The sequence below is a fragment of the Macrotis lagotis genome, chromosome 2 (assembly GCF_037893015.1).
Source record: "Macrotis lagotis isolate mMagLag1 chromosome 2, bilby.v1.9.chrom.fasta, whole genome shotgun sequence".
In the NCBI taxonomy this organism is placed as follows: Eukaryota; Metazoa; Chordata; class Mammalia; order Peramelemorphia; family Peramelidae; genus Macrotis; species Macrotis lagotis.
In genome coordinates, this window is record NC_133659.1 from 49,563,220 (window position 1) to 49,587,038 (window position 23,819).

Consider the following 23,819-nt stretch of genomic DNA (forward strand, 5'->3'; position numbering starts at 1 on the left):
ACAGTTCAATTTATTTTTTTTTCCTTATTTGTTCCTTAGCTCCTCTAGGGCAGGACAAAATCAATCTTTCATTCAGTCAACAAACATTTATGGGACACTTTCTATGCTAAAGCATTGGAATACAAAGAAAGCCAAAAAATACTTTCTCTACAATTTGGTTTGAAAGCCCTGCAAACCTTACCACCATTTTACTGGTGAGACTCTAAGGAAACTTATGGCCAAAGGTTCAAAGATTAAACAGAAAATTGGATTACTTTAATGTATCCAGGGGAAGCTAGTGATAGAGGGCTGGATCTGGAGTCAGGAAAAAAACCTGAATTCAAATACAGCTTTGGACACACTAGCTTTGTGACTCTGGCCAAGTCACTTACCCCCTGCTTGCCATAGTTTCCTCATCTGTAAAATGAACTAGAGAAGGAAATGGCAAATCACTGCAGCATCTTTGCCAAGAAAACCTCAAATGAGGTCACCACTATTGCAAACAACTAAATAATAGCTAATTATTGGTACAGACAGGCTTCACACTTGACCCTGAATTTAGAGCAGCGTCTAACTTTCCACTTTATAGGTTTCTTTTTTCCCCCTATAGATTTCTACTGTTCTAACTAAATTCCTCCTCTTTTCATTTGGGTCTCTAATTTTCATAAAAAATTGGCCTTAAAGAGAATACCCTGAACGAAAACGTTTGTGACAATTACAAATGCATTGGTAATTGAGTATAGCATTTTTTAAGATCTCCAGGCTGTCACTTTTCAATGATTTCTTTGCAAATGATTTCCTTGTGGCTTTTTAAATGTCAAAAATGGTCATGGTCTAAGTTCTCAGACCTCTCAATGAGTATTTCACTTCACAGATAATGATTTCCCCCTGGAAGGGTACAGGGAGGGAGAATAATACCAAAATCAAGAATACTTTCATTATTGGCATTTAAAACGTAAATTCCTGATCCCTGAGAAATTAAAGCATAGAGTGAAAAACAGAGGAAATGGACTAAAGGAGGAGATTGCTATTTCTTCCTAGGAACACACAAACATACAAACACACACACACACACACACACACACACACACACACACTCGGTAAAATCAGATGTCAGAAAAACATAGCTTTAAATAATTCACAGAAGAGATTAGATGCTGAAAGATATCTCTTTGCTGTTGCCTAATTCCATAATCTAGTGACCTAAATAAGTGTAGGTAATTTGTCATATAGCTGACTATTACCAACAGTCGATACTTCCATAGTGCTTTAGAGAATAAGGTGTGCTTTCCTCACACTAGCTCTGTGTGCGTGTGTGTGTGTGTGTGTGTGTGTGTACGTGCGTGTGTCTGTCTGTCTGTCTATGTACATGTAGATAGTTCAATTTGAGTGACTCAGTTTTCCAGAGAAGGAGACTGAATTTCAGAGAGGTAACAGAACTTCCTTAGAAGCCAATAGCCTGTAAGTAATTTTTTCATTCAGTTTTGAGGGGGAAAATGTCCTATAAATAGGGAAGAAAAAGAAGAGTGTGTGTGTGTGTGTGTGTGTGTGTGTGTGTGTGTGTGGTGTGTGGTGTGTGTGTGGTGTGTGTGAAGATGTATTCTTTATGCATAGGTTCTTATGAAAATTAATTTCTCAAATTTTTGAGACCATTATGATTAATGAATGAAAAATGCTTTAAAAAGGCCTAGATATTTATTTATTCTTTCCCTCCTCCCTCCTTTCTTCCTAAATCCCTTCTTTCCTTCCCTTCTTTCTCTTTTCTTCCTTTTTCTCTCCTTTCTTTCTTTCTTTCTTTCTTTCTTTCTTTCTTTCTTTCTTTCTTTCTTTCTTTCTTTCTTTCTTTCTTTCTTCCTCTCTTTCTTTCTTTCTTTCTTTCTTTCTTTCTTTCTTTCTTTCTTTCTTTCTTTCTTTCTTTCTTTCTTTCCTCCTTCCTTTCTTTCTTTCCTCCTTCTTTCCTCCCTTCCCTCTTTCTTTCCTTCTTCATTTATTTATTTATTCTGTTATTTGTTTATTTTTACCAAACCTATAATTTCACTGGTATATGTGGAAATAATTCCAGTACAGATAGATTTCTGATTCTTTCTTAGAAATCAAATCTTAGAAAGTTGCTTAGGACACTGAAATGTTAAGTCACTTGCCCAGGGTAGCACATTTGATATATATCTGAGCCATAGACATTTATATATGATATATTGGTTTTATCTATTAAAAATAAAATAAAAATGGTACTCCATGCCTAATTTTTAAAAATATGTTTCTAAGATATAGTTAAATTAAGCTTAGTACATTTTGAATATTTGATGAATAAAAATAATTTTCTTTGTGATTGAGTGTTGAATACATTTTTTATCTTTAAAAAATGTCCATTGTTATGTACTACAATGAAATATGTTGCCCTTGCCTGTTGTCAGAGGTCTAGCTGTTTCTCTAGGCAGTAGCTACTTATATGACCGTGTTGCTTTAGTTATTGCAAAGCATTTCCCCTTCAACCAATTATGAGATATTCCTGAAAATATCACCACCATTTTACAGATGGGGAAATTGAGTTCCCGAGAAAGGAAGAAAGTGACTCATATATACAGAATGAGCAAATGTTGGAGCTGGAATCTGAATTCAGGGCTCTAATTGTTTTTATTTATGTTTCTTATAGCATCATATTTCATAGTATGTACATATGTATTTATGTATTCAATAGTAGGTCACAGTAATTACATATTTATATATTTCAGACTATTTATTCTGAATATATTTCAGAATATTCCCTGAATACAAGTCCTAAGAACAGATCAAAATATATTCAAAAGAATTTACATATATATTCATCAAACATCTGTATCTATAGGTAGATTAAAAATCTATATTTGCTCATACAAATGAAAATATAAACCTATCTACATATCCATCCATCCATCACCTATCTATTCACATTTACAAGCATATATAAGCATCTATATATGTCTCTATTCATTTATCTATCTTTTTATTTTCTCTGTGCCTCTATTTAATCTTATGATAGCATGTCAAAATATAATACTTAGCTTTGTTTCTGCCCAAATAATAATAATAATAATATTGTCCACTGTGTATGGAAATATATTCTAATTATCTGTATGAATTCAACGTTTGTCATACTTCCACATATACAGGCTAATATAATTGGAGATGTGAGCAGAGTATTTTTGCCTTTTTAGAACTAAATAATGTATACCTAGTATGCCTAGATGTAAATATATATGTATTCATATATGTGCATAAATATATAGACTTCATTAAGAAAAATAACTTTCAAAGAAGTTTTAGATTTCTTGATATAAATAATCTATAATATTATTTTTTTATTAGAACCACCATTGCACATTATATTCCTAGAGTATTCCTCAAGAATTAACAAAAAATTATTTATAAATGATCACCTTTTATTTTTTAAAAAATTATTTTATTTTTAATTAATTTTTTGATTAATCGATTATTTATATATATGAATATTTCCATAACAATGTGTAATAAAAAGATGAATCAACTTATAAATAATTATCCTCTTGCCCATTACTGAATGATAGATACAAAATATCAAAAGGGTAATTTTTAAATTTTCATCTAGTAAATTTTTAAAGAAATTATTTCTAAAGCACTTGTTATATATTCTTTAACTGCTTCCTTTTTTCATTGATGTGGGAGGCAATGGAAGCACAAGAAGTTTCAGCCTCTAAAAAAGTACTCTTTTTTTTCCCTGAGATATAGGTTACTGATTCACATTTGACATCTTTTATGATTATCTTTTTTTTAGTACTGAAAAATGTGTTTAAGTTTGAATAACTGGTAGAGCATGCTTGGAAATGAAGGATTGTGTTGGACTTTTAGAGACCACCCTACCGGGGTGACAAAAGCCATTATTAACTGACCCAGAGTGGAGATCATTCTGAGCAGATCCAGACTTTGCCCTATTTCTATCCAGGAACACTTGTCTGACAGATTTAATGGACACCTTTGTAAATGATTTCCCCTAGCTTTAACAATCCTGTTGCTTAAGTCCACTCAAACCTGTTCCTGATGGACTTCTCTTAATGGATCAGCAGAATTGGGCAGGCAGAGGAGGCTTGCCAGAGCATTAGCTTCTCTTTGCATTTGGATGTTGGCATTCTGCTGAGATGTCAATGTTTACTGTTCAGAAAACTAGCTGAAAAATATTTACAGTCCACTCGTCAATAGCTTGCGCCACCCCAGAGCCCAGGTAATTGTCACTAATAGCCATAAGCAGTGAGAAGCTTGTTTCCCACTGTATCTATGAGATACTTGATTCATTGAGCACACACATGCTTTGTCAGATCCTTATTAAAAACATCTGATACATCTGGGAGAACCGCAGGCGCTGTCTGGTCCTCCAGTGCTCTCAGGATTGGGAAGAAGGTTTTTAAGAGGCTGTTTTTTTTTTCTTTCTCTCTTAGACACACACACACACACACACACACACACACACACACACACACACACACACAAAGCTTTTACAGGAAGTTACAAATACTCCTAAATGACATTTCATTAAGAGTGCGTTTCTTTGGAAAGTGGTCAAGAATAAAAACCCCGCTTTCCCTTGGCAGGGAAAAGAAAAAAGTGATACAGAAGCAATATGAGAGGCCAAGGAGCAGCAGAAATCGACTTTGCCATAGAAGTGAGAAGCGTTCAGGGAGGTTCGGCTTCAGGAAAACCACCTGGGAGCTTTCCGAAGAGCTCCAATCCTCTCTCTTTTAAGTGAGATTCCCAAGCTCGATTTCCATTTCTGGAGAGGAGATAGAGAAATGGACAAAGATCCATGTGGAAGAAAGGCAAAGCCATGGCACTAGGACTTCTAGGTATACATCAAACCAGAAGAAAAAGAAGAATAATAGCAAGAGGGATTTCATTGATATTGGACATTCCTCGTTAGGAAATTCCTTCTAACAATTTAGCAGCTAGGCTATATATATATAGCTAGATGATAGCTCTATGTGCATGTATGCATACACACACTTATGTATGCATACAAATCATCTATATGCATGCATGTATGCATAGATATATATATATTAAGTGTATATGTGTATGTATTAGGTATTATGTGTTATATATACATATATGAATGTATTAGGTAAGTATATGTATGGGTTAGACATATATATGTATATACATATGTATATTTATATATGATGCATTAAGTATATGTCAGAGAAGAGCTTTGAGCTCTGCCTTGAATCCTCTATCCATGGTACCACAGTGCTTCTCATAGTACTAGTGCTAGGGATCAATTTATAGAATCAGGAATTTTATTAATCTAAAGAATTCCCAGGCAAAGAAATGCCCTCTAGCTTCTTTACAACTTTGAGGGTCTTTCATTTATCTAGATGACATAGTGAGTAGAGTACTGACATTGGAGTCAGGAAGGTGGAAGTTTGAATTCAGCCTCAGAGACTTATCCCTTAAGAACTGTGTGACCTTGAGCAAGTCACTTTACTTTGATTGCCTCACATCTGGGACCATGTCCAATCATCCTGATCCATATCTGGCCACTGGACCCAGATGACTCTGGAGGAGAAAGTGAGTCCGGTGACTTAGCACAGCCCCCCACACTCCAATTCAAGTGCTTGTCATGTCATGGCATCACCTCCCTGATGTCACAATCTTTTACAAGAACAAAGGACAAATATTATTTTTAACATTTTGAAGTAAAATGATTTGTCCAGGGTCACATAGCTGACAGTTATTAGAGGCAGGATTTTCAAGAGGCAGGCTTTGAGATGTGAATTCTACCCAGTATGCTATGCTGCTAGATAATGATGATGATGATGATGATGATGATGATGATGATGGAAATAATAATAATAAAACAGCAATTTTGGCGTCTACATCCCAGATATATGTAATAGAAATTTTCTGAACAGAAAATAAAGTTCAGTTATATCAGAACAGGACTTCTGAACTGCCTGGCTCTGATAGGATAAGTTTTACTAAAGGTTCAGGTGACAAGAGGCAACTGTGCGACTGATATAGAGGGGAGTAAGCTGAAGAATAAGAAAAGAAACTTATTTAATGTAAAATGTCTTTAAATTCAAAAATGCTGATTCAGAAAGGACATCTGATTCAAATCTGATTCAAATTTTATAATGATGATATTGAGTTATCAGAATGGTAAATGCCAGATAACTATCAACTTTACCTGACTCCACCTCAGTTTTCTTCTCTGTAAAACAGGGATAATAACAGCACTTACTTCACAGTATTGCTGTGAGTCTAAGGGGAGATAATGTGCTTCAAGACTTTTGCAGGCAACAGCATCTAGTATTAAGAAACCTCCTCAACTTGGGTTTGAAAATCTAAGAGGAATCATCCTTTCCCTTTAGAACTTAAACCTCTGGGTAATCTGAAAGTCACAAGCCTTTCATTTGATTTTGGTTTTGGATTTATTTATTGTTTTTAAAGATTTTATTGTCATTGAAAATCAGCAGTCTGCGACTAACTTTAATGAACACACTGGAACAGTTAAGGGAAAAAAAGGCAACTGAGTTAAGTCTCTACTGGGAACAGCATTGCCATGTTGTTTTTCAAGGTTACTTTCTCTTCATTAAAAACTTTGTAAAATAATAATGAAGAAGAAACTGCTTCTCATTAAGGGAAGAATAAGATCACCAGTCAATTTTACTGCTCCCCTAATCCGGCTTTTTTTTTTTTTGGTGCCGGGGAAACTGACATTCCTCAGTGTTCTCAGAATCCTCCTTTTCCCTGTAAACAGAAGAGAGCCCATAATTATGCCCTGTTTGATCCATATCAAAGCAAGTGATCCATGTATCGATTTACATAAAGTAAAAGCACATAAAACATCTCTGCTTTTCACCCTGACTTTGCTTGCTTTCTAAGGAAAAGTTTCCTTTTGCATACTTCATTTGAATATAAAAATCTCCCGTTGAAATTTGTGATGTTAAACAAACCATACCAGTCATTCAACTTTTTAATTAAGGATTCAGTGTTCCATCCCTTTTCAGACATTAAAATTCAGGTGCAGTCATTAATCTTTCTAAACGAATTCACCTGTGGCTAATACTGATGTATTTTCTATGAGGCTTGTCATGGGCTACATACTGCATGCATAACCACTCTACAGTTAATTACACAAGGGATTATCATTAGTGTCATAAAGATAAAGCCTTGCTAGAAGCATTATAGAGTGGTGGAAATATGTGTGTGTATGTGTGTATGAATGTATACATATACATTTATTCACACATACACACACATGCAATCTATCCATATGGATAGATGGAGATAGATATAAAATCTCTCCAGCTGCATATATATCTCTCTATACAAATTATCTTCAAATATATATATACATACATTTATATATATATATATATATATGTATATACTTATATTCACACATAGATAATTTACACTTCTGGAAATAATTTGCTACTTATATACAACCAAGTTATCTAAAAATTAAAAGGAAGATTTCATTTGCATCTTCACTACTCTTTGGGTTCAGAGCAAAGATTGCAAATTAATTTTTAAGTTTTATATATATATATATACATCATTTTATATATTATTTTTCTTGGTTAATATCCATAAAAATACTGAAAGAAATAATAACTAATAAATCCCACCATCATAGATGAGATCAGATTGTAGGTAGGTCATGTTGAGGACTATCAAGTTAGGAAAGAGAGCTACTTCTTTTGGAGTTTTGTCACTATCTTCCTTAAAAATTAATTTGTAATCTGTGCCCTGAACCCAAAGAGCAGTGAAAATGCAAATGAAGTCTTCTTTTTAATTTTTAGATACCTTGGTTGGTCATAGGTAGCGAATTATTTCCAGGAAGGGTAAATTAGCATAACTTTTAGGGATGGTAATTTATATAGGTAAATCCAGCAGCCCTCTGGGAAGACAGCTTAGAAATTTTTCACAAATAAAGTCATTTGAGAAGCATAATCAGCATAATTTACAGTAAAATTCATGAAAACACCAAGTGGTGATCCAGGATAAACAAATCTTAGGACATAGGACAGGCATTGGTGCAATACTAAAGGGTTTTCAATGCTCTAATCCCAATGTTAACCCTTGCATATTTTACTTAGCTGTTTAAACCATGTCATGATATCTAATATCATTCCCTATGCCTTCAGGAGACAGCTGAAGAACTTCCCGTTGCTCTCTGGTGACAGGGACTTCAACATTGTGGGGCTATTGTTATGGACAAATATTCTTTATGGCCTGCAATAGGCTTGGGAGACATGTGTACACACAAAAAGCAATGGAATAGAATATAAATACAACATGAAAAGAACACAAAACACTTTCTACATAAAGTTAAAATACAGTAGGCATATGCTCCAATTATGATAGAGATTTTGTTTATTCAACAAAGAACCTCAGCTAAGAGTGAGAAAATACCAGATTGTAGATGTAAATTATAATTGGGGGTGGGGGGAGTTGGTGAGGAGACAGAGATTATTATCTTTTTTTAAACATTGCAATCAAAAGAATGAAATCCAAATTGCTTTCATTTATTCTGATTTAACTCATGATGGATTAGTGCTGAATTTTCAGTTTGATATAAAAATGAAGAAAAGCATGGTGTTTTGCAACTGTACAAGATCCCAGATATCAGCATTAACAAAATGGAACATATTTGTCGATTAAAAATATTTCCAAATATCCTCAAAATCTGGAGGTTTGCTAACATTTTTCCTTTTTAGATTTGGCATGGTAAAAGTTTGACAATCTATTTCTGGAGGTCATGAAAAGAAATAATTTGTGTCTAGACTATACAAAAGGATAAATGTGACAAATTTCTACATGGAAGCATTGCTTGCTAGAGTGTAAAAGGTCACATTAGGTGACTCCCTTTTCCATATTCCCCTGGACACTCCCCACCTACTTTAGGATATGTTATTAGGGCACTTCCAAAAAAAAAAAAAACAGGTAAAGCCAGGTTTTTTAATAAGGGAGAGAATTCAAGGGTATTCTAGTGTGATGAAAACAAATCTTTGTCATCATGATTTTATTTGAATAATTTGAAATATATGAAAACAATTATATATCTAACAGTTAAAATATTGCTATTTCCAAGTTTATTTATATATGTGTAAACTGTAGAATTAGGAACTAACCCACACTCTTCAAAGGTTTGCTCTACACCTTGCTTTCCTGTTTTTCCAGTCCCAGAAGGCTTGCTTCTATAAACAATAGCAGATAATTAGATTTATGCATGTAATTTGATTTAAATTGATCCTAACAGTTACATGGTGGAGTGGAGGGAGACATAGGAGCCAATCATGGGCAGTCTCTTGCTAGCTTTACTGACTAATTCACAAAAAACCCCTAAAACCAAAGTCAACTTGACACGGGTCATCCATTTCTCATCTAAATAGTTAGGTCCACAAAGCTCTCTAGTGTCTATCCTGCCCACCTCTGCCAATGTGATTATGGGAGATGATCGTGCCAGATAATGAGATTGTCTCTCCTTGTTCCCTTGTTTTGGTGAGCGGTTGTGAATTAAATGAATTCTTCCAAGAATTCCTTAAGCCACAGTTTAGACTCTTAAGAGATCCGTGTTTTGAAGAAAACCTGAGATCCTTAATAATCTGTTTCAGATAATGGGTGCAATATTACAATTAAGCAGGGTCAAAAGGTTGTACATGTAAAAGCATAAAAATTATTTAAAAAGAGAGGTTTTTAATTTATAGAATTTTGAAATTTAAAAACTAGAAATATTTTAGCAACAATTAGGTACTTGTGTCCTTAAACTGGGGAATCATAAACAAAACAAAATAAAAACAAACCTAAACCAACCACAGAAACAAATGAAAAAAGTCTACCTACTCCTTTTAATATAGAACCATTTATGCCTTTGAAAAAGACAGTTTAAAAAATAGACTAGTTGATGTTCTGTGTTGTTCTGGAATGTATTATTTTTCCTTCATAGAAAGACTTCTTTATTATGGAGTTTTCTTCTTGGTTACAGAAAAACCTTTTTTCTCTATTTATGTACATGGGATCAGAAATTTAAATTCATCAGTTGAAGGAAAGAAAGCTTGTCCAAGAGATAAGTGCATTTTGGTAGGTAGGGATTCTAACTGTGTGGGATGGATTGTGGGGCTCTCCATTATTTAGATTTAATACTGATAGTGACCAGAGCTTAGAAAACAAAACACACAAGTATAAACCTGAATTTTCATATTGCTCTTACTTTCCTTATTTGAAATTATGCAAATGATATTTTGGGAAAAATCCTTTGAGAATTGCAAATCTTCTTATTCTACTCCCTGCCGCAAAACTATTTGCTCCTGGATCTGGATGCATTTAGTCCTTTTTGTTTATTTTTGGTCAAAAGCATTAAGTTAGGACTCCAAACTGACAGGCTTGTGGTTGACAGTTCAAGCACCCTTACTTCTATATTGACATGTAGCAAATTACTTAGTATATCGGAGCAGAGCAGGAGCTCTCAACTATTTTTGTTTTGTGAATTCTTTTCTTAGTCAATGAAACCTACAATACCCTACTCAAAGCAATGTTTTGAGATTTACAATATAAAATACATAATATGACAAAGGAAACTAATTCCATTGAAGTCCAATGATCAAAATCCATTAAAAAAGATTCAAAAATGTTTTCTGATAAAGGACTTTTACTGGAGAAATTCATGTTAATGCTTGAATGTCATTTCAGTTTTCAATGTTCATCACACTTCCTTTAGTTTGCTGCAATAGTAGGAAATTTGTTGAGAGAGTGGAAGAAGTTCCATGTGGCAAATTCAATTTTGTACATTTAGGTATTTTAGAAACTACATTTGGGGGGTCTTTGAAGCTGAAGGGTGTTGGAAATATCTAAGGCACAGACACCTCATATGAGAACTTCCTTCCAAACAATGAGCTTGATATGTTTATTATTAATCCATAGCATCTCTATAATATAGCAGGAAGTGTTCCTTTATGAAAAAAGTCTGACGACTTTGTTAACATTTGGGTTCTGTCAGGGAATGCTCACAAATGCTCACTGAAACCATTAAAATTGTTCCTGCTTCTCTGAAAACAGAAAGCAATGCTGTTAAGTATTAGATTTTAATGACTATGTGCAACTTTTATAAAAGACTAAAACTAATAGTTATTCAGCACAGCCACCATGAAAACCACTAAGAGAAAAATGTATCAGGTAGCAGAAATACATGAAAACCAAAGAAGCAGGAACAGTCATCACAGTAGTATAAATAGAGCTCCAGAATACATTATCAGAATCTGATCATAGATTCTTGAAAGTGGAGAAACTAACTGGTTGCCACATTAATTTTACTTCATTGAAAATTATGCATTTATTGTTTCAGAGAATACTCTTCGATCTTATAGATTGGGAGAAATACCATTAATGCATGCTCATTTGGCATAATAAAAGCTTAGGTTTTTTTTTTTTCCCAAAGAGAAATTGCAACTATATTAAACATTACAATGTTACTAGATTTAAGGAAAGGAATGTGGAACCATTTTTGTCTGAAAAAAATTAAGCTAGCTATGTTTGCATTTACTGTGCAGGAATGATTAATGACATCAAGCATGACTGGTTGGAAGTTATTTTCCAACAATTTAAGAGCAATCATCAGACCAAGGACAGAAGAGAAGCAGCTTTCTTGTTCACCTTCTAACATAGGATTCTTTTACCAAAATTTAGGTATATCCTCATGTCTTTGCTTTCTGGATAAAAATCTGTTTCTGATTGTATTTCCAGTGCAAAAAAAGTAGTAATAGAGACATCCTCCAGTTACTAAAAACTTTTATTCATATGACTGGAAGAAAGAGTGATAATGCAAAGAGTCCTGGATTTAAAGCCAATACATGAAGTCTAACTTCAGTTTGATTATTTACTATCTCTATGATCTTGGACAAGTCATTTGATCTCAGTTTTCTGAGTTTCCTTAGATATAGAATAAGGTAATTGGACTAGTTTTACCCATGAGGTCACTTCACTTCGATCTCTGAACCAATTTTATGATTTAGAATATTGAGTATATTTCTTTTTTTCTATGTGTAATTTCAGAGGAATACAAAAAATTGAATATGGAGTCCAGATTTCACTTATAGAGAAAATCCTATATGATAATGAATTGGTGAGTCTAATGTCCACCTTCTAATTCCCTTTAATCTCCCATTTGACAATGACAGGACCTCTCATATAAAAGCTTCGTTTTTCTCCTCTCTGTCAGCTCTCTACCCCTCTGGAAAACATAATTCTTAGAATAACTACTATAACCACTAATGAAAAAAAAATCTTACTCCTACCTCTCATGCTGGTTACACATAGCAGACATATGCTGCACCCCTAATGGTCCCATGCCATGACTTGAGTTTTATTGCAGACAGCTTGTGAACCTACTGATAGAATATAGTATAAACACACCAGGCTCTACTGAATTAGTCAATGCATTTGCAAGGTTAATGTAGCATCTGTGATGCAAATCTGTGACCATTCTAATAGCTCAATGGGTAGACCAAGGCTATTTCTCTGCTCTACTCTGGAGTTCCATTAGATGAGTTCCTAGTGCTCATTAACTTCAAGTATCATTTGCATGGTAAATACAGGGATGTATGGAAAGAAAGGGAAGCAGAAGTGCTTTACATTCAGCCACCACAGTGTACGGTTGAATTACAGGAACACAAACAGCATTAGGAATAACCTAGACTGACGGCACATTGTGAAGCCCTACTTTGCATTTCTGGACATATGTTCAATTTTTGCTTGTGAGTTAGCTGGTTACTGGCCTGATACATTTGCTATGAAAGGCTTCATTTTTCTCATTTAGAAGTTCAGCGACATGCCTTGTGGAGTATATTTACAAGATGTCATATCTAACAAGCATGGAGCAGACGATGGAGTTGGAAGCCAATTTCACAAAAGGCAAGTTTCTTTTCATCTGGAGGGCACCACTGCTAAGACCCCAGCAGGATTCATCTCCTTCACAAAGCTCTTCCTTCCTGCCCACAGTGTGTGTGGAGATACCCCACCCTCATGTTGGGCTTTCTTACCAAATGTCTTTTTTTCTGGCTGCTCACTTCATATTTGTCCGTCGTATGCAATGTAATGTAGAAAGAAAGCATGATCAGCCTATGCATTGCTAATCTCATTACTGTAATGGCTATGAAAACATACCAACAAAAAAGGATACTGGTAAGCCACCCCCCACATGCATGCCATACTCAGCATGCCTCTTTATTGAAACGTGTGCATTCACTGGCTCCAAGAACCCCAGCCGTCAGCAAATTCAATTCTCCTTCTCACTCCCTGCTGCAAGTGAAGAATAACTCCTCAGCCTTAAATGAAAGAAGTGCTGACAAGTCTGTCTACCTTAAAAAGTGATCACGTCCAAGGGTAAGAGGAGAAGAAAAAAAAAACACAAAAAAAATCCCAACACCCATCTACCTTTCAAATCCAATCAGAGAGTTTTATCTTTGGGGAAAGAAAGAAATTCTATCCATTCTCAGTTCTTTCACTGACATGCATTTTTTCTCTCTCATTATAATATGAGTCTTCTTCCTTTCAATGGAATCTTTGGAGATAGTGCTTATTTTATTACTATTATGACATGTTATATGTTAATCATAACCATTGCCACTTATCAATCCACAGATTAAGAACCTGACAAGGGTTTTCCAGTTAATTTGTGGTAAAGGTCAGTGGTGACCAGAATGGTAGATGCATTCTGCTACCTTTTGGAATTCTAATTATCCGTCTTAAGTGATTAAGGTGATTTTTATTGAGTAGATAAGTTAATCAGAGAGCTCAAGACATTTTTTGATTTTATCCTATAGTCTTTAAAATAATGTGGAATGATTACCTATTTAAATATATACTTGACTTTATATCAAATAGGGGGTGATGATGTGTTGTCACGGTCTTTTTGTTTGCAGAAACTGCAAAACTCAATGCATGGCAGGATATGAGCTTGCCTATACCTGAATGGAAACAAAAATGTCTATTCTGAGGGAAATTTTAAATATTTCGATAGGACTTTGATCCCCATTAATGTCAATATAATATGATATCAGTCACTTAAAAGTATTGTCACTTTAAAGTTTGATGAGAGAATGGGACTGTTGTCTGTGGAAGAAAAGTAGTATTTGATAAGGTCAATAAAATTTCCAAAATCTGTCACCTGAAAGGGTATTAAGCTTGTTCTGTCTAGAATCTATAAATAGGAATAATGATTGAATATTACAAAGTTCTCCATTAAGTGTTAATTATTGGGGTTTTCAAGCAAAGGCTGGATGGACACTTGTCAGGTATATTTGTAAAGGAGATTTAATATCAGTTGGACTTCATTGGTAACTTTCAGGTATAACATTTTCTGATTCCAATGTCAAGTGAATATAATCAAAATTTCAAATTTTAGAACACCTACTTTTAATTTTTTTCTCTCTAGATTCTACTTAATTGGTGCCAAGAAGGCAATAGGTTTGGTTAAAAAATAATAATGCATCTCTATGTCTAAGTAATAAAAATTTAATAGAGCCAATTAGCTTGGCATTGCATTGTTAAAGGGATAACCAAACTGACTTCAAAAAACAAATTTTGTTTATTATTATCACTATGACTATCAGCAAATCACCCAACCTCTCAGTTCTTAATTTCCACATCTATAAAATAATGAAGTTAGAATAGACTATAGGATCCCTTTCACTCGTAAATCAATGACCTAAAGGTTCTAGACAAGGGACATAATATGGGTTTGGGAAGCTATACCAAAAAGAATCAGCCAGCTATTCGTTAATTAGTCAGAAACTATTTATTAAACTCCCTACTAGGGAACAGGTTTGGGGGATTATGAAGACAAGAATGAAACCATTCCAACCTTCAAGTATCTTATATTTTCTGGGGGAGAGAAAAAATATTTTATAAATGTTAAAAATTTCTTAGTGTTTTGATTTCAAAATATTCATTGTAATGTTTAGAATTATTTGTAAGTTTTGAAATAAAATATAAAGTATATGTACTATATATAGTATAAAGTATATATATATATATATATATATATATATATATATTGCTTATACTTTCTATACACATATATATTCCTGTATAAAGTATAGTATACTATCCTTTGTCATAGTTCGATAGAAAAGTAGAAAATTATGGATCATTTTCAAGTGCTGAATGGAATAGTTTGCAGGTAGTTTATTCTTTAAAATATCATTTTTGGTTTTTAATATCACTTTTATTTCCAAATATATTTCTCCCTCTCCCTCTATTTTTGAGCTCTATAACAAAGAATTAAAAAAAGAAAAAATACAAAAAAGTTCAACCAGACTAGACCCATAGTATCAAACTCAGTCTTATTGTATATGCAGCATTCCCCATTCCCAGTCCCCTCACGTGAAGTTATTCTTTCACAATATTTTATAATCAATATTTCTTCTAATTAAAATTCTTCACCTAGATCATTTTCAATGATTTCTAAAATATATCTATACACTGTGATTGATCAATCAACAAACTTGCATTGAATACTTACTATGTACCAAGAACACTAAATTGGGGTACAAAGAAAGGTCAAGACAGGCCCCACAGTTGGTATTTAGAAGTTTCCAAAGCATTTTATTCATGTTATAGCTGAGCTTACAATAACCTGGCAAAATAAGTATTATTATTTTCATTTTACAGATTAGAAGATGAGGCTTGTAGAGATGAATCATCCTGTTATTATGTACACAGCAAGCTTAGGAGATATCTGGGTAGAATTTGAACCCAAGACTTTCTGCAGCAGACCCAATATCATATCCCTTTTGCCACAGAGCTTTTTTTTAAAGCGTGATAAGGAAATATTGTGACTTTCATTCAGAAAATGGGAAATTTGAAGCAAAGAAACTGAATAGATGAGTCAGGGTCAGGGTTTCACGTGAAATCATGTCAGTCAAAAAAAAAAACCCCATTAATTACAACCCTACTAGGTGCCACATATCTTCAATAAGAGTGTACTGTCCTCTCTGGCAATGGAACAGCCAGAAACAAAGACATTTCAACTAATCAGACTTTGATGATTTCAGGGGAAAAGGGACAAATATGAACGGCTTAATTGATTTTTCTCTTCTAGAGAGAACTGCTATTTCTCTTTGTTGATTGGTTACTCCCTTTATATGTACATGTATTATATCATTCTGTAAAGGTCAAGTACAGCATGCTATTCTAATTTGCTCTGTAATTCTTTGTAAATTGCTGAGAATATCTATCAATATCCAGCATGATAAAATATTTTTTTTCTTTTTCTGCATGGTGTAACATACAGTTTTATGATCGTGGAGATTTAAGATTTTATACATTATAATCATTTTTAGCCTTGGATTGAATTGTGTAGGCTTACAAAAGCACTAATTAGGAGACATTTTAAGGATTTTTTTTTATTTAAAAGCTCAATGAGACGTTAAATTTGAAAGCACTTTGAAAAAGTTAATAATGCTGTATGAATGTAGGGATTTATTATCATAGGACCTCAGAGGAAGAAACATAAAATTTTATTATTATTAAGCAATGGTATTAGAGAAAGAGGAGAAAAAAGGCAAAGAAAAGTCAGGGTTAACTGCAGCAGGGAAGGACAATTAACACATTCATTATTGCCATTCTCCTTGTTGGATATGAATTTGTTCACTTAGATAAGATGTGATGCCTGGGTTAAAAGTGACAGTATGTAGAAATGAAGACAATCCAAAAATACAAGATGTGAAATTTAAAGTTACTGTACTTGTGAAATTGAAAACATTATAATTTACTGACAGGCACTAATGACTCTAATGAAGACATGAGACTTTAGTTAACACAAATAAAGGAATAGAGTTGTTAATAGAAATGTAAACAGAACCCTAATTAATAAGCATACTAATTGGTCTTCTCTGCATAGCACTTGGGCTCTGATATGATCTTTAGCAATCACATCTATATAACTGACATACTGTCAGGGAGAGGAGTCTAGGTTGATGTAGAAATTGGTATTACTTAATTCTAAATGGATTCATAACAAACATTTAAAAATTGAAATACATACAGGAGTGGAGAAAAAATAATCTTGCAGTTTTAATCAATAAAAATAATTGAAATCCTGAAATCATATGGGAGGTGGTGGTCTTGGAGAATTTCAGTCTACAGGAACATATTGTTTGAATAAGACAGTTGGAGAACAGTTTGTTATATGATTGTTAGAGGACTTTCTAGAGATGTTATTCTGCTTAAATTTAGTGGACAAAAACAAAATATCTTGAAATATTTAATCTTGTTCTTAACTGATTTCTCAACTCCTTGGAAAATTCCTTCCTTTCTTCATCATTCCCTATATCCTTTTTTTTCCTTTCTAGCTTTCTCCCTTCCTCTTGCTTCTTTCCTTGCCATTTTCTCCTTCATTTCCTTCTTCCTTCTCTCTGACTTTCCCTCCCTCCCTCCCTCCTTTCTAAGTTCACCCATTGCTTCCTCCCTTTCTTCCTTCTTCCTCTTTTAAAGAGAACCTTAATAGAAAAATTTTACCTCATAATTTTAACTAAGTAATCAAAATTTGTATTCATTTTTTTCTGGATCACGTGAAAGAGAAAGAATAATATCCTTATGTCCCAAACTCTTTGTGAACTAAGCAACATCCTGATAATAATAACAATAATATATAATCAATTATTTCCAACTAAATTGAGTATTGGGAGGGAGGTTGTCGGATATATACTTTAAATTCTTTTAGAATATTTTTGTTGGGGCAGCTAGGTGGTGCAGAGGAGAGAGCATTGGCCCTGGGGTCAGGAGTACCTGAGTTCAAATCCAGTCTCAGACAATTAATAATTACCTAGCTATGTGGCTTTGGGAAAGCCACTTAACCCCATTTGCCTAGTAAAAAAACAAGCAAACAACCTAAAAAAGAATATTTTTGTTTCTTAATTGTTAACATTCATACAGTACTTTAGGATTGCAATACTTGAAAATACACATATGTGTGTATAATTATATTTTAAATTTAAACTCCACTATCCCTTAGGAAGGTGCTATTATTTTTTTTAATAGATGAGGAAAGGGAATTAGACTGAGGCTTAGTGACTAGCCCAGCATCATATAGCTAATAAGTGTCTTAGATCTGATTTGAATTCAGGTCTTCTTGACTTCAGGTGAGTGTTCTATCTAGTATATCAACTAACAGTGTTTCTCAAAAACTCACCTGCTTTTTTGTTACTATATATATATATATATATATATATGTATATATATTATATATGTATGAATTCCTCAGTAGGACTATTCTATACTATTCTCTTATTCAATTCCCTTGTTTTAATTCAAAACTGGAATTTACAGATGGAGAAGGTCACTAAATTCAGCAGGTTTGCTGAATTTGGTAGCACATTTAGATAGAGTCTAATTAGATGAACAAATCAAAGTGAACTCTGTGCACTAAAACAGAAACTTAATTTCATCATTTCAAAATTAAACTTGTAGCCCAAAGAGTAGCATCCTCTTTTTTTTTCTTTGCCAGAAGATGAAAATCTCTAAAGTCTGGGATGGGGCTGGGGTGTTGGTTTCATTTTTTGTCTTCTTTGAAAAACTTTGGAAATGTATTTTTTCTGGGAAGAAAACTAAATAGAATTCCCAACTGTGTTCTATTTTTGGGTGCTACTGTCATCACACAGTAAGTTCCCTTGAACTATTTTGTTTCCTTGAAAATAATGATTTTGTTAGTATAAGTGTTTAAGTTTGTGCAGTAGTTATAGTTACAGAGAGGTACATGAGGACAATCAAATGTATCTGGAAAATGTCTTAGATTAGAGATCATTCTTTCTGTACACTTACTATCACATTCTTATATTGGGGAGTGGGAGAAGAAAGACATCTGGGTTGTTTTTTATGCCAAAATTAAAACAAAAATGGTATTTTAGTCTATTTTGCAAGGTCAAAGTCAAACCTGATATTGTATGTTAAGAGAAAAGTAATTTACAAATTAATCCATTATATTGTCCTTACTAGTAATCCTAAGTAATCTGAAAAAAATAGCAACTATCATTATCCTGAATCATATTTCTGAATTCAAATCTGGCCTCAGACACTTGATGTGTGATTCTGGGTCTATCACTTAAGCCTGGTTGCCTCAGTTTTCAACATCTATAAAATGAGCTGGAGAAGGAAGTGGCAAACCATTTCAGTATTTTTGCCAAGAGAGAGACCCACATGAGATCATGAAGAACTAAAAATGACTGAAAAATATCTGAATAAAGAAACATTTAGATAGTTAATTAATTCCATATATTATTAATAATGCATATTAAGGTTAGCAAAATGCTTTATAGATATTATCTTGTTTAATTCACATAACCACCATGGCTGGCTTTTCTCATTTTTCAATTTTTTTTTTCTCGTTCATTTTACAGTTGAGGAAACTGAGGCAATCAGAGGTTAAGTGAAATTGCACAGTGAATAGAACTTTGGAACTGGAGTCAGGAAGATGTGAGTTAAAATGTAGCCTCAGACACTATCTGTGTCACCCTGGGCAAGTCACAACTCCTTTTTGCCTCATTATCCTCAACTATAAAAATGGGAAAATAAAAGCATCTATCTCTCAGAGTGGTTGTGAGAATAAAATTAGATATTTGATAAGAATTTAGCAAGGACAGATTCTTTTTTTTAAGGTTATTTGCAAGGCAATGGGGTTAAGTGGCTTGCCCAAGGCCACACAGCTAGGTAATTATTAAGTGTCTGTGGCTGGATTTGAACTCAGGTACTCCTGATGCCAGGGCCAGTGCTCTATCCACTGCACCACCTAGCTGCCCTACAGGGACAAATTCTTTATATGTACAATTATTACTAGAAGAAGCAGCAACAGCAGGAACAACAACAGCAATAATTAACTAAAGTGCAATTTGAACTCAGGTCTTCATGACTGAATTCCATAACTTTACTATAGCACTAGCTTCCTCTATCATTGTTAGTAGAGGGAACACATCTGCACAACATGGCCTAAAATGTTATTTATTGCAAGAGCATCTATAACTTAAATGTTTAATAATGAGGTTAATTTGGGCTTATTTGATATCTATGATGGGCCAGGTATGATGATTGCATAATATGTTTCTTTCTGTCCATGATCTCAACAACTTTTTAGCATTCACTTTTTTCTTAAATGCTATTAGCACTGTGGCTTGGGAATGAGGTTATTTTGTCATTTATATGCATCTCATTCTTTAGATACTCTAATAAAAAGCAATTGACACCAATGACTAATGACCACTGTTTTGCAAGTTGTCACTCATGTTGGATTTTATAATAAAGCAAAAATTTTATTTCTTTTCTCATTTTGGTCCAGATCTATGATTCCTAATGTAGAAACTCCTGTGACTTATCTTCTTCGGCCACTTACTTTGACTTTACAGTCTTACTGAACTGCTGGGGCCAGTAGGAAGGACTTGAACAAAGGTCTTCTTAATCTAGTGTCAGTTCTAGAATGTTGGGCTAGTGTCATGAAGATCTGAGATCATAACCAACCTCGGACACATCTAAACTATGTGACTTTGGGGAAGTCACTTAATTTCTACTTATCTTGATAAGTTCCTTATCTGAAAAAATGGGAATAAGAATAGCACCTACCTTCCCAGCTTATTATGAGAATAAATGAGTTGATATCTTATAATACATGATACATTAAAACATGCAATATAAATGCTAGCTATTACTGATTATTATTAGTATATATCTCAGATTGTAATAGAAAGAATAAAATATAGTGACATCTGGTCTCATTACTTCAAACATGCATTCTGGCTATGATAACAAATGGAATGGTAATAAGTTTGCACATCCGCACGTGACTGAGCAAGTAGCAGAATCTCTGTGAGTCTTAATGTTTTCATCTGTAAATGGGAGGAATATGTTACTCAAAAGATAATTGTGAGAACACTTTTGCAGAAATGTGAACTATTATTAATATTATCATGGCATGGCATAGTGGTAGAGAGGTAGCCTTGAAATCAAGAGAATCTCGTTTGAAGTCACAATTTTAACATATATTGGCTAAATGACCCTGAGCAAGTCATTTAATGTCCCAGGTAGCTTTCTAAGATTTTAAATTACAAAATAGATGTTCTTCTGAACTAAATGAGGGCATATCTTCACAAAAAGATACCTCTATAAGAGACAGGATCCAAGAAAAAAATGTTATTAGTAGTAGGAAAAGTGATAGTTTTTCATAATAGAGTTTAAATAACATCATTACCCATCCTGATTATAACAATGACAAGAATCTATGTAACACTGTAGCTAACATATTCAATTCAATCAGTACATTTTTATTTAAAAATTTACTTTTTTATGAGCCACTAGTCTAGGCTATGAAAATAAAAAGTCAAAATTGAAAATGGTCACAGTTTTCATGAAATTTGCATTCTATTGACTGGAGGATGAGAGTACTTTCCCCACAATAACCCTCTGATGTAGGTATTCACCTTCATTTTACAGTTGGGGAAAGGGAGAAAGAGGTTATGTGACTTGTGGTTACATATCAAGTTAATACCCCAGTCTGAATTGAGCTCAATCTCATTTTAAATACTGTACTCATCATGATATAAAATATTACCTCTCATTCCCAAATTATTATTTTTTTATGTTTTTGCAAGGCAAATGGGGTTAAGTGGCTTGCTCAAGGCCACACAGCTAGGTAATTATTAAGTGTCTGAGACCAGATTTGAACCCAGGTATTCCTGACTCCAGGGCTGGTGCTTTTTCCACTACGCCACCTAGCCGCCCCTCATCCTCAAATTATTAACAAAACTTAATGAAATCATGAGCTCCATAGATCATAATCTACTTTCAATTTGATTTGAGAAACTCGGGCAACAAGGGAGTTGTCCTACCATCCTGAAATTGAGGAAGAAAGGACACAAAAAGATGTAACAGAAAGAATAATTAAGACTAAAAGCTTTGTTAATGGCTCTCATCTGTGAGCCATGATGACTGATTTGTTTTAATTGAATATTGTACTATTTTTGCCCCATGAATTATGTTTATTTCCTCTAAAACTGCTTCTTGAATCTTGCAAGTATATAATTCGATCTTAAGGGAATAGAGTCCTGATTCAATGTTTAAATATTGTATGAAATAAAAATAATCTGCTTTGTAATGATTAAGTAATTTTTGCTCTTTTGATTATTAATCTTAATGTTAATACTATATCTATGTATTAATGTGAATACGATATCTAGTCTTCATATGATATTTTAAAGTTTGATAAACATTTAAAAATATTGTCTAAATTTATCCTCACAACAATTCTAAGAAATATGACCCGTCAATGTCCCCATTTTATAGATGAGGAAATTAAAGTAAACAGGTTCAATGACTTTTCCAGGATTACACAGCAAGTATTTGAATTTGAATATAGGTCTTCCAGATTCTACATCTATCTACCATACAATTTGACTAGCTAATGAGAACTATGATGTTCAAAAGAAATTATGTGGGATAAATAAGGAGCAAACTTCTTACTATAATCCACTGTTAAGAATTTCCTTCCAGCTTTTGAGTAGGATGGTGCAACTGCCCAACAAGGATTAAGTTTGAAAGCATGTCTTGTGGGCTGGGGCTCCCCACTTCCAGCCTCCATAGCTCCAGTTTAATGAGCATGTTTTGATAAATACAAGTTGATGGCTAATGGGGGCGAGGGGGAATCTTGCACCAGATTCAAAAGTTTACATGTATTCTGTGACTGTTTCCTGTCCACTTACTACATAGTGAGGGAAAGTTTTTTATTTGACTACCAAGCTAAAACTGAGAATGTATACAAATGTCCATCTCTGGTGGAGAAACTTGATCTCTCCTCCTTGGTTACCAGAAAGGCAGAACCTCTTTTAAGCTTCTGGAGCAAGGAGAGAGGTACAGTCACAGGACAACATGTGGCCTTGAAGGGATAGCATTTACGTTCCTACTGTCTCATTTTTTTTCTTTACTGCACTTAGGTATATGAACAAAACAAAAAACAAACAAAAAGGAAATAGAATGGACCAGGCTGGAACCCTGTGAGCATGGAAATATTCAGTCAACTCAGGCCCAGTGGTTAAGACCAAGGCGGACAAGCAGATAAACAACTCATTTGCTGACTATGCTACATCTGAAAGTGAACATGATGATAGTGGCACAATTTTTGTGTCACCTACTTTTCTTGGAGACTGAGGAGTAGGTGAAGTGGAGAGGATGTCCCTCATTTCAGAGGTCATTATTTATTTATATTTGATATTGATTTTCATTACATAGTCCCTTATAAAAAATAATTGATGTTATTTATCAGTGGAATCAAGGGATTATCAATGGATTAAATGACAGAGGGAAAGTTATCTAGAAATAATATTGGAAGGAACATATCAGATATAACTTTGAGTTGATAGCTTTGGTAACACACCATGACTTAGGGATACTCCTTAGACCTTGAAGGGAAAATGTACTCAAATGCAATTTGACAACCTTCTATGAATGTTGGAAGAATAAGTTCAGAGCCTTAAAAACAAGTATGACGTGAGATTGTTTTACCACTTTTACAAAGCAGTGCAGACAAAATATTTCATATGTAGATATTTCCAAGACACGAGATATATTTGGTTGCTTTGACAAAGAAGTGTAGACAACGTGTTTCATGTTTAGATATTCCCAAGACTCAATTCTTTTTTGCCATTTTAACAATGTGGTGTAGACAAAGTATTTCACATCTAGATTTTCCCAAATACTTTCTATTTTGATGAAAAAGAATTTGCCCTCATATTTTCATTAGACTACATCATTCCTGTGAACATTAGAACACAGTTATGATCAATTTATATGTT

At 33.8% G+C, this 23,819-nt stretch overlaps 1 long non-coding RNA gene across 1 annotated transcript in view; it reads left to right on the forward strand.

The window, feature by feature from the left end:
* LOC141510991 (uncharacterized) overlaps nucleotides 1-23,206 on the forward strand; it is a 42,805-nt gene extending 19,599 nt beyond the window's left edge. Inside the window, exon 3 of the long non-coding RNA XR_012475225.1 lies at nucleotides 22,962-23,206. This is a non-coding gene — a long non-coding RNA (uncharacterized LOC141510991). The remainder of the gene's footprint in view (nucleotides 1-22,961) is intronic.
* The last annotated feature ends 613 nt before the right edge of the window (nucleotides 23,207-23,819 follow it).